We start from the raw sequence: 10,634 nt of genomic DNA, 5'->3' as shown, positions 1-10,634 counted from the left end.
TATCTGCCCAAAGGTCTGTTGAAGGGGTTGTTGAAGGGGTTGTTGAGAATGCAGATGTTGATCTTCTCTTTCCTGAAGATGCTGAAGAATTTACAAATGTTGTTCCTGCTGATTTTGTAATTCCCAATGTCTCCAGTGCTGGCATCATTCAGTACGGCCAGGTCTCTGCAATCAACAAAGAAGATGGGGATAGTGATTGCGACATTGGCAACTGGGTGCGTCCAAGGGTCCCGGGTGAAGTTCTCCGCAACTGGTCTTCTGAAGAGATTATCCAAGTCACTCTTCTTAAAGAGTAATTTTCTTTGTTTATTCATGTATATCCAAGTCTTACGTTCTGCCCAGGGCGTGATGACTCATTGTAGGGCTCGTCTATGTGGATACTTGTATTTTTTATCATAAATAAAGGAAGTCTTTTTGCATTCAAATATTTTGTTCATTGTCTTTCGATTTTTGCAGTTTTCAAAAATCAAAAATATAAAAAAAATATATAGATTTAGCAATGTTTTGTTTAGTTTCCACTTCTTGTTCACACTCATAAGCATATACCATCACTCATGCAGATGCACATCACCGGATCCTATTGATAACAGTTCTGTTATGGCTCGCTTCGACTTTGAAAATCCAATCTTTCAAGCTGAAGAAGAGGGTGATGAAGACTGTGAACTCCCTGAAGAACTTGCCAGGTTATTAAAACAGGAGGAAAGGGTCATTCAACCGCATCAAGAGTCTGTTGAAGTGATTAATCTCGGCACCGAGGACGCCAAGAGAGAAATCAAGATAGGGGCTGCTTTGGAAGATAATGTGAAGAAGGGGTTGATTGAATTGCTGCAAGAGTATGTTGACATCTTCGCTTGGTCTTATCAGGATATGCCAGGGCTTGACACAGACATTGTGGTACACCATTTTCCTCTTAAAGAGGATTGTCCTCCGGTCAAGCAGAAGCTCAGAAGAACAAGACCAGAGATGGCTGTCAAGATAAAGGAAGAAGTGCAAAAACAGTTGGATGCAGGGTTTCTAGCGGTTACAAAGTATCCGCCATGGGTTGCAAATATCGTTCTAGTACCTAAAAAGGATGGAAAGGTACGGATGTGTGTTGACTACCGGGATCTGAACAGAGCTAGTCCTAAAGATGATTTCCCATTACCTCACATCGACGTTTTGGTGGATAACACGGCTCAGTTCTCGGTATTCTCCTTCATGGATGGCTTTTCTGGCTATAATCAAATTAAGATGGCACCAGAAGACATGGAGAAGACAACTTTCATAACCCCATGGGGCACCTTCTGCTACAAGGTGATGTCGTTCGGTCTGAAAAATGTTGGGGCAACATATCAACGAGCTATGGTAACTTTTTTCCATGATATGATTCATCATGAAATCGAGGTTTATGTTGATGATATGATTGCCAAATCTCAGACGGAAGAAGAACATCTGGTGAATTTGCAGAAACTGTTTGAGCGTTTGAGGAAATTCAAGATGAGGCTTAATCCGAACAAGTGTACTTTCGGGGTGAGATCTGGAAAATTGCTGGGTTTTATTGTTAGTGAAAAAGGGATTGAGGTGGATCCGGCCAAAGTGAAAGCAATACAAGAAATGCCTGAGCCAAGAACAGAAAAACAAGTCTGTGGTTTCTTAGGAAGGTTGAACTACATTGCAAGGTTCATCTCTCACCTAACAGCCACGTGTGAGCCAATATTCAAATTGTTGAGAAAAGATCAAGCCATCAGGTGGAATGATGATTCCCAAAGGGCTTTCGAGAAGATAAAAGAATATTTGCAGAATCCTCCAATCCTTATGCCTCTAGTCCCAGGGAGACCGCTGATTATGTATTTGACAGTACTTGATAATTCCATGGGTTGTGTTCTCGGTCAACACGACGAGACAGGTAGGAAAGAGCATGCCATCTACTACCTGAGTAAAAAATTCACAGATTGCGAGTCGAGATACTCAATGCTTGAAAAGACATGTTGTGCACTTGCATGGGCTGCTAGGCGATTGAGACAATATATGCTGACTCCCACGACCTTACTGATCTCCAAAATGGATCCAGTCAAGTATATATTTGAGAAGCCAGCTCTCACCAGAAGGGTAGCTCATTGGCAAATGGTACTGACAGAGTACGACATCCAGTATACATCCCAGAAAGCCATCAAAGGGAGTATTCTATCAGACTATCTTGCTCAGCAGCCGATTGATGATTATGAGCCGATGAAGTTTGATTTTCCGGATGAAGACATCATGTTCCTCAAGATGAAAGACTGTGAAGAGCTAGTTGTTGAGGAGGGACCTGGTCCAGATGAAAAGTGGACTTTAATGTTTGATGGGGCCGTCAATGCCAAAGGAAGTGGAATTGGTGATGTCATTACCACTCTGAAAGGTGCCCACATGCCTTTCACCGCTCGTCTGACTTTTGAATGCACCAATAATGAAGCTGAGTATAAGGCCTGTGCCTTGGGTATTGAGCAAGCCATTGATTTGAGAATCAAGACTCTGGACATCTTTGGAGATTCAACTCTAAGTGATCAATCAAGTGAATGGTGATTGGAATACTCTCCAGCCTAATCTTGTCCCCTACAGAGATTACACGAGAAGACTGTTGACTTTCTTCACAACAGTAAGGTTGTATCATATACCTCGTGATGAGAACCAGATGGCAGATGCTCTTGCTACTCTGTCCTCCATGATAAAGGTGATTCGGTGGAACTATGCTCCCAGGATCGATGTCATGCGCCTTGATAGGGCCGCGTATGTGTTTGCTGCCGAACTTGTAGTTGACGACAAGCCCTGGTACCACGACATCAAGTGCTTTCTGAAGAATCAAGAGTACCCTGCAGGGGCATCCAACAATGATAGAAAGACTTTGAGAAGATTGGCAGGCAGTTTCTTCTTGAACAAAGACGATGTGTTGTATAAGAGGAACTTCGACATGGTTTTGCTCAGATGCGTGGATAGACACGAAGCAGACATGTTAATGCAATAAGTTCATGAAGGCTCCTTCGGTACTCATGCCGACGAACATGCAATGGCTAAGAAATTGTTGAGAGCGGGTTATTACTGGATGACCATGGAATCTGATTGTTTCAAATATGCTCGAAAGTGTCATAAATGCCAGATTTATGCTGATAAGGTGCATGTGCCGCCAAATCCTCTGAATGTGATGTCTGTGAAGGCAAGCCTCTAAATGGTTTTGATGAAGACAACATTATTCATTCAAGATGTTATGCATGCTCAAAAAGGAAATGGATCAAGACATTGAAGCGAGAACAAGATTTCATATTATTTAAAGTCTTGAAGATTTATCTTAGATTGATCAAAGGTATAACATTCATCTCTTGATAATGTTTATGCAAGTGTTCAAAAGTGTCTCATGCATGCTATATAAGTTTAAGGGTGTTAGAAAATATATGCCATGAGTTTCATGCTTTTAAAGAATTGTTTTTAAATCCTTTTTACTTTTTAAATTTGAATATTTTTTAAAACATGCAGCTGTAGGTAAATTATGGCGTTTTGAACCGCCGTAATTTGCAGCGTTTGAAATTTGAATATATTTAAACATGCAGTTGTTGGTAAATTATGGCGTTTTGAACCGCCGTAATTTGCAGCGTTTTGAAACAGTTTTTTTCCTTTTGAAATTTGAATATTTGAATATTTTTTAAACGTGCAGTTGTTAGTAAATTATGGCGTTTTGAACCGCCGTAATTTGCAGCGTTTTGAAACAGTTTTTTTTTACTTTTGTTGTGTCTAAAAATTTTCTCAAATGAATCATGGCATCCCCTCATCATTGATACTTTTTTGTAGAGATGTTTTAGCAATATATAAACATCATAACGTCAGAATTTCAAAGACACCTCCTTTGCATAAAACTTCAAAAACAATCATTTACATAAAATATTCATTTTCACAAAGTGTTCATAAAACTTTCAAAAGTGTAAAACTTGTGCATCAAACTTTCATATATTATTCATCTAAGTTTCATCATACACTTGAACACTTGCTTGTACATTATTAAAGTGATTGTTACATAAGGAGAAGATCAATCAAGAGAAGATTGATAGTACTATACTTTACTCAAATTATTCATAGAATTATTTCTGTATTGACTTGTGATCCAGGATTGTTGGACACAAGGGTTGGTGTTGAAGAGGATTATTCTTCATACACTTGTTTACCTATAGGTTAGATAGTAGGCATCACCGTTTGTGTGAATAGGCTGTACCATAATTCTAACTATAGTGAATTCTCTTTCGTGTGAAAGGGGAGTGGATGTACCTTCGGATTGTGAAGGGAACCACTATAATTTCCGGTGTCGTTTACTTTCCGCATTTTTATTTTCCGCACTTAATCAAAAATAACCAAAAACCGGAATCTAGATCGAAGATATTTTATCACCTAATTCACCCCCCCCCCCTCTTAGGCGCATTTACAACTTACATTTGGCATCAGAGCAAGTTATAGGTAACTTGTTCCTAGAGATCCAGCATGGCTTCCGCAAGCATAAATCCGGTTTTCAAAGACGGTGGAAGTAGCAACAAGCCCCCACTCTTCTCCGGAGAATATTTCGATTTCTGGAAAATCAGAATGAAGGCACATCTTGAAGCCCAAGGGGAAGGTATATGGGAAGCAGTTGAAGAAGGTCCACACAAACCGGTGAATGTGGTGAATGGAGTTGGTACCGCAAAGTTGAAAAACACTTGTGACGAAGATGATAGAAAAAAGATTCTGAATGAGAAAAAGGCAATCAACATACTCCAAAGCGCTCTTAGTATGGACGAGTTCTTCCGTATATCTCAATGTAAATCGGCAAAGGAGATTTGGGACACCTTGGTTGAAACACATGAAGGAACCACCGAAGTGAAGAGATCGAGACTAAACACTCTAAGTCAAGAATATGAGATGTTCCGCATGCAGCCCGGTGAATCTATAGTTGCCTTACAAAAGAGATTTGTCCATCTAACAAATCACTTGATTGCTCTCGGTAAAACTTTCACTAATGATGATCTCAACCTGAAAGTCCTAAGATTTTTGACAAGAGAATGGCAACCGAAAGTGACCGCTATTTCGGAAAAGAAAAGTCTCTCAACGATGACATCCGCGTCTCTATTTGGCAAACTTCAAGAACACGAATTGGAACTTGGAAGGCTCGAGAAGCACGAAGGTCTAGAAAAGAAATTCAAGAGCATTGCCTTGAAAGTTGATTCAAGAAATGACAAAGACGATGAGACGTCCAAAGATGAGAACTTTAGGCTTCTTGTGAAGAAGCTTGGTAAGTTTTTTAATAAAAATAAAAATTTCTCTTATCCTAAAAAGAATAAACATTTCAGGAAAAAGGAAGCATCCACATCAATGCAAGACGTCACGTGTTATGAATGTGGACAGCAAGGTCACATAAAGCCGGATTGCCCAAAACTTGCAAAGAAAGGAGGACTCAAAGGAAAGAAGGAATTCAAAAACAAAAAGGCTTACGTCGCTTGGGACGATAATGAGATCAGTTCATCCTCGGGATCGGAAAGCGATGATTGTGCGAACATGGCTCTTATGGCTTCACATCACTCCGATAAAGAAATCGATGAGGTTAGTAGCAATTTTTCAATTTATGACAATGACACACAAGATGTTATAGATGAACTCTTAAAAGAATGCAAGACCTTGTATAAAAGTATTTCATCCCAAAGGAAACAAATTTCATCCTTAGAAGAAAAAAATATTGCTTTGGAAAAATATATTGAAAGTGGAAAACAAAAATTGATGGATGAAAAACAAAGTCTTGTATGTAAGAATTGTGAATCTTTATCTTTTCAAATTGTTCAACTTAAAAGAGTTTTAGAAAGATATGAAAAAGGTCAAATTGGCTTGGAGGAAATTCTTAAGCATCAAAGATATTCTAATGATAAAAGTGGATTAGGATATTCTAAGTTTTCGAAACCAAGCGCAAATAAGACCATTTTTGTTAAAGCAAGTGAACAAGTTGATAAAGAAAAAGGAAACAATTCTAAAAGTGTGCATCAAAGTCATAAAAAGAAAATGATTGTTAAGAAGAAGAATTATGTTTCTAGATATAGAAGTGATTTTCAACCTACCTGTTTTTACTGTGGAATCAAAGGCCACACACCTAATGCTTGTTATGTGAGAAACTTTAGCGTTCCAAAAGGGCATTATGTGTGGGTTAAAAAGGGTACTAACTACCAAGGACCCAAAGCAATTTGGGTACCAAATAAAACTTAATTGTTTTGTAGGTTTACTTGGAGACCACTTCAAAATCTCTGCTTTATTAATAAAGTGGTTGTTCTAAGTTTTTGATGGGAGGAAATATACTAACTTTCAAATCTAGTTCCAAGGTCCAAGAGTTATTTCACACATGGGGAATACCTTAAAGGAATAATTCTTGGCATTGGCAAAGTTGAAGCACTAATATTCACTAAACCATTGGCTAAAGAGCAATTCTTCAAGATTCGGCGAGAACTTGGTATTCTCAATGAAGGTGACATCTAACCTTTCTTAACATTGCTTGTTTTGTGGTATAGTATCTTAAAATATGTTGATTTTCAATTTTTATGTTATGCAATGCTAGCACTTTCGTTTCGCCGTTTTTAGTTTTTCTTACTTTCGCATATCAAAAAATTATCCGTTTTAAAATATTGTTTTTATCGGAAGTTGCGTATTGATAAGTGCTAATACTCTGTGAAATTTTTTTTTAAAAAATCTTTTCCCATTGTTTCAAACAGAGCTGCTGTTTTTTAATTATTTTTTGAAATTTTTAGCCCGTTAACAGGTTAACGGAATCGGTTAACAGGTTAACGCCTCCACAACAGCACTTCTCCATTAGCTTTAAAAATCCAGAATTTTTAATATTTTTGGTATATGTGTTTATGGTCAGTACATGTGCTTGAAGGCTTATCTAATGATCACATAATGTGTGTATGCTTGTCTGCTTTTCTTTTTTAAGTTTCTTCCTTTTTGCTAATGACAAAGGGGGAGAAGAAATATGTGTTTGTGTGTTTGTTTTTCTCTAACAAAATGCAGCTAGAAAAAACTCTCTAAAAATCATGAATTTAGGGGGAGCGTTGATCAAGGGGGAGCCTTGTGTGTTAGAGAAACAAAAGTAGAGCAAACTTTCAAAATTGGGTTGTCATCATCAAAAAGGGGGAGAATGTGAAGGCAAGCCTCTAAATGGTTTTGATGAAGACAACATTATTCATTCAAGATGTTATGCATGCTCAAAAAGGAAATGGATCAAGACATTGAAGCGAGAACAAGATTTCATATTATTTAAAGTCTTGAAGATTTATCTTAGATTGATCAAAGGTATAACATTCATCTCTTGATAATGTTTATGCAAGTATTCAAAAGTGTCTCATGCATGCTATATAAGTTTAAGGGTGTTAGAAAATATATGCCATGAGTTTCATGCTTTTAAAGAATTGTTTTTAAATCCTTTTTACTTTTTAAATTTGAATATTTTTTAAAACATGCAGCTGTAGGTAAATTATGGCGTTTTGAACCGCCGTAATTTGCAGCGTTTTGAAACAGTTTTTTTTCCTTTTGAAATTTGAATATTTGAATATTTTTTAAACGTGCAGTTGTTAGTAAATTATGGCGTTTTGAACCGCCGTAATTTGCAGCATTTTGAAACAGTTTTTTTTTACTTTTGTTGTGTCTAAAAATTTTCTCAAATGAATCATGGCATCCCCTCATCATTGATACTTTTTTGTAGAGATGTTTTAGCAATATATAAACATCATAACGTCAGAATTTCAAAGACACCTCCTTTGCATAAAACTTCAAAAACAATCATTTACATAAAATATTCATTTTCACAAAGTGTTCATAAAACTTTCAAAAGTGTAAAACTTGTGCATCAAACTTTCATATATTATTCATCTAAGTTTCATCATACACTTGAACACTTGCTTGTACATTATTAAAGTGATTGTTACATATGGAGAAGATCAATCAAGAGAAGATTGATAGTACTATACTTTACTCAAATTATTCATAGAATTATTTCTTTATTGACTTGTGATCCAGGATTGTTGGACACAAGGGTTGGTGTTGAAGAGGATTATTCTTCATACACTTGTTTACCTATAGGTTAGATAGTAGGCATCACCGTTTGTGTGAATAGGCTGTACCATAATTCTAACTATAGTGAATTCTCTTTCGTGTGAAAGGGGAGTGGATGTACCTTCGGATTGTGAAGGGAACCACTATAATTTCCGGTGTCGTTTACTTTCCGCATTTTTATTTTCCGCACTTAATCAAAAATAACCAAAAACCGGAATCTAGATCGAAGATATTTTATCACCTAATTCACCCCCTCCCCCTCTTAGGCGCATTTACAACTTACAATGTCTTCGTCGTGGCCGTTTGCTATGTGAGGCATTGATATGATTGGAAAGATTGAGCCGGCTGCTTCCAATGGGCATCGCTTCATCCTTGTTACCATCGACTATTTCACCAAGTGGGTCGAAGCAGCATCATTTGTGAAGGTCACCATACATGTGGTTTCCCGATTCATCAAGAAAGAAATCATTTGTCGTTATGGGATTCGCGAAAGAATCATTACTGATAATGGTTCTAATCTCAATAACAAAATGATGAAAGAGTTGTGCAAGAACTTCAACATTCAACATCACAACTCTTCCCCTTATCGTCCTAAGATGAACGGTGCTGTTGAGGCAGCAAATAAGAACATAAAGAAGATTGTGCAGAAGATGGTCGCTACGTATAGAGATTGGCATGAGATTCTACCCTTCGCCTTGCATGGGTACTGTACTTCAGTACGTACATTGACCGGGGTAACCCCTTACTCCCTTGTGTATGGTATGGAAGCAGTCCTACCTGTTGAAGTGGAGATTCCTTCTCTAAGAGTCCTGTTGGATGTCAAGTTAGACGAAGCTGAATGGATTTGGACAAGGTTCAATGAGTTGAGTCTTATCGAAGAGAAGTGAATGGCAGCCATTTGTCATGGGCAATTGTATCAGAGTCGGATGAAGAGAGACTTTGATCAGAAAGTGCGTCCTCGATGCTTCCAAGTCAGAGATTTGTTGTTGAAAAGGATCCTTCCTCCTCAGACAGATCACAGGGGCAAGTGGACTCCTAACTATGATGGACCGTATATTGTCACCAAGGTTTTTGATGGTGGAGCCTTAATGCTTGCAACTATGGATGGTGAAAACTTCACTTCCCCTGTGAACTCAGACGCAGTTAAAAAATACTTCGCATAAAATAGGCCCACTGGACGATAAAAAGAATAGTACAGGCAAAAAAATGGGCATCCCGGCGAACCAAGAAAATGAAAAAGGTTCGGGCAAAAGTTAGGGATTAAAAAATGAAAAGATTGTACACCCGGTAAGTTGAAAACCTGAAAAGGCAACTTAGGCAAAAATGGGTATCCCGGTGGATTGAAAACCCGAAAGGGCGATCCAGGCAAAAGTTAAGGATTAAGCGAATGATTGCGTTCTGGGTAGTTCTAAATCTCATCTCGTGTTGATAACTGGAAACTTTCGAAGGATAGGAAACAGTCCAATCACCTTTTTCGGAAAGCTGATCATCTGGAGGATCTTGAAGACGAGCGAATCATAGCAGAATTGGAACCCGATAGAAATCCATTTCACATTGCCATTAGATTAATTTCTGTTTTTATCTGTTGTGCAATTACCTCTTTCCAGGGATTGCTTCCTGATGTAAATACCTATTCAGAGGTCACTCAATCAATAAAATCATGTTATTCAGTATATCTCGGTGTTCATTTTCATTTTACTGTTTTGTTTGCAAAAATGACGTCCGAATTTTTGATAAACATTGCATCATGAAACATAAGAGCTTTACAAGTACGTGCTTAATAAACATTGAAAATTGCTGTAAATTTTAAGTGCTTTGGATCGTCTATTCAGAACAGGTCCACTCGGGGCATTTCCTTAAGGTCCCCATCAAATGATCGCGGATGTTTTTCCTCAATAGTTGGAATTTGGTATCTTATCCCTGCAAAGCTGGTTCGAGCGTTGGATTCTTCAATCCCCAACAGGCTCTCACTGCTGTACTTCCCCAAGCATTTGTTTCAGATTATACACTCCCTAGTAGAGTCGACAGTGTCAGACTGTATATCCCCAGCGGAGTTGACAGTGCCAGACTGTATCTTCCCAGCAGAAGCGGCTACTCCTCAGAGTTCGATGCCAGATCGATGATCTCGACGCTAGATTTATGGTTTCTTTCCTTGAAGCAGAATCTCGGTACCGTATCGGTGTTTGCTTCCCCTACTGAGTCGTCTCTCTCGCAGATTATGGTTGCCAGAACCACTGTCGCTTTCCTCAGCAGCAAGTTTTCAGTGCCATTCTCTCCCCAGTCAGAGCCTCGGTATTTTGTTATTTTCCAGAACACCGTGTGGAGGGTCATTTCCCCACAGAGTTCTTTGTGTTGTGCATCTCCAACAGCCTTGCCAGGGTCAAGAAGATGATGATCATTTCCGCAGCAGAATTCCTTGCCTCAGCTTGGCGTTCTCTCTAATCAAGCATTTCACATCCCTGCATGTAGAATCATATTGCATTGCATCCTCTCAAATTGCGTAGCATTTCCATTTTCATAGAGCGTTACGCCATTGAAAAATTCAAACATACGCATGTAAAGCATAAGGCATT

The sequence above is a fragment of the Lathyrus oleraceus genome, chromosome 4 (assembly GCF_024323335.1).
Source record: "Lathyrus oleraceus cultivar Zhongwan6 chromosome 4, CAAS_Psat_ZW6_1.0, whole genome shotgun sequence".
Lineage (NCBI taxonomy): Eukaryota > Viridiplantae > Streptophyta > Magnoliopsida > Fabales > Fabaceae > Lathyrus > Lathyrus oleraceus.
Note: the sequence above shows the minus strand (reverse complement) of the source record.